The sequence below is a fragment of the Arachis ipaensis genome, chromosome B05, assembly GCF_000816755.2.
Source record: "Arachis ipaensis cultivar K30076 chromosome B05, Araip1.1, whole genome shotgun sequence".
Classification (NCBI taxonomy): Eukaryota; Viridiplantae; Streptophyta; class Magnoliopsida; order Fabales; family Fabaceae; genus Arachis; species Arachis ipaensis.
In genome coordinates this window covers 24,114,940-24,117,170 of record NC_029789.2, presented here as the reverse complement: position 1 = coordinate 24,117,170, position 2,231 = coordinate 24,114,940, and positions in this window count along the sequence as shown.

Sequence of the window (2,231 nt, the reverse complement as noted above, 5' to 3'; positions counted from 1 at the left end):
CTTAAATTTATCATCAGATTTACTGACGAAAAATTAAAATCCGACGGTAAATTATTTATTGTTGCCTAAAATACCGCGTTTAACTAAATTCTGTTATCGTTAGAAAATTTTGACGCTAAATTTGGTGCTAAAAAAATAATTTGTATATCTCTATTTATTGTCGGATTTAATTACAAAAATGTTAAATCTGATGATAATTTATTCAAAGAATGAATTTTCACTTATAACCGTCAAAAATCTGCTACTAAATCCGCCAATAATATCCGTAGCTACAATATTAAGCGCATTTTTTATAGTATAAAATATAAATTTGCCACAAATTCAAGTTTGTATAAATAAAAATATTAGTTAACTTTGTATGTAGTAAGATGCGCTACTGGGAGATAGACTATCTACTGCTAGGCTCTCTAGCTGGTTACATTTTATGATTCGCGAATCAACCTAGAATTTGATGATGAAAAAAAGGTGTATATAATGTCGCATCAATGGAAAGCTATTAAAATTAAAATTGTGTATATGTGTGTTTTTTTTTATTTTATTTTACATAATGAGATATCATATTAACTTATATGATATTCATTATTATTAAATATCATAAATTAACTTATATTCTATTTACTATTAAATAAGATAAGAACATGATTAAATTTGGACTAATTCCATATTGTATTTCAGTAATCAACCCATAATTTATCTAATTTAATGGTAAATAATAAGTTAATTAGGATTGTGTATGTCCTATCCCATCATCATCTATTTACTGCTATTTCATGAACAATTTCCAACACTAATTCTTGAGCAAACCATGATTAAATAAATAGGCGAAGCTGAAGAAGTTGTTTTCCGATTGAAGATTAATGATTCATTGTTATTGCCTTGTTGTGCATGTGAACCCTCAGTTGTAAGAGCACCCGTTTGCCTATTTATATGCTTCAATCTTTCTTTAACATTATTTGATGCTTAAATTAACATAGAAAGCAAAAGACAAAAAGTGCATTTGTCCACATCACAAAGCTTGCATTGGCCATGGACCTTCCCTTTGTGTTAAGGGCCTACACACAAGCCATACACACATTCACGGATCGCTTTGAGCCCCTAAAGTGCTCTTTTCATCAATAATTCCTTGAAGGAAGAGACCCCGCTTTTAAATATAGGATTTTGCATATTGTAAAAACAATACAATAATTATAACACAAATGTTATGGCCATTAAAATTTATTATTTTTGGTCATTATTTAGTTATCAACTTAATTTCTGATCTTTAGTCTAATTTTTTTAGTTTAATAATTTAACAATATATTTTATTTTATATTTTTAAACATTAATGATTAATTTTGAGATAAAGATATAAAGATAAGAAACCCGAAAAAAAAATAGAAGTATGTTTGGTTATTATTTTAAGGGTCTTATCAACACTTGTTAAAGATATTATAAATAGAAAGTTTGATAGAAAATATAAATTAGTTGTTAGAATTTATATTTTTTAATAATACTCAATGCATGGAAAGAAATATTTTTTTTTTCTTTTTATTCTACTAACTATTAACTAATGAACCCCCTTTGGAGCTAAATCATTATTTCAATATTTCTTTTTCTGAATAATTTAATGTATTAACACTTCTCTTCATTTGATGGCCTAGAAAGACCCTTATCCCTAGGCAAATAACGATGAGCCACATACGTATGAAATGACAGAGAGTAAAAGACAATAACTCTATTTTGGCTTAGCTGTGATGAGTGTGCACAGTGCACACCCATGTGGGCACTTTTGGTTTTTGCTATTATGGAATGTTCATTGCTTCATCATGTCATTTAGATCAATGCTGCCAAATTAGGTACCGTATCCAAAAGTACCAAATCTATGCAGAGATAAGTGGATGTCGTACATCTTCAAAGAACCTGGGAACAAAGAAAAAAAATAAACTTCGTTTTGTTAAGAAAATCTTAAAATAGTGGTAGTTACTAGTTAGGCTAAAAATAAATTAATATGATTGTTTGAGAGGTGAAATCACTAAAATTAGGGTAAAATATTTATATAAACTAAAAGCAATTCAAAATTGCATGAATTACCTAAAATAAAAAACAGAATGTCAATGTCTTCATGCATGTTACTATATAAATTCAATTAGTTAAAGTCGAATTATAAATTATAGTAGTAAATCGACTTAGCCTATATCGATTTAGTAAGGTTTAGTATAAATTGAATGAGATAGGTTCGATTTACTAAGAGC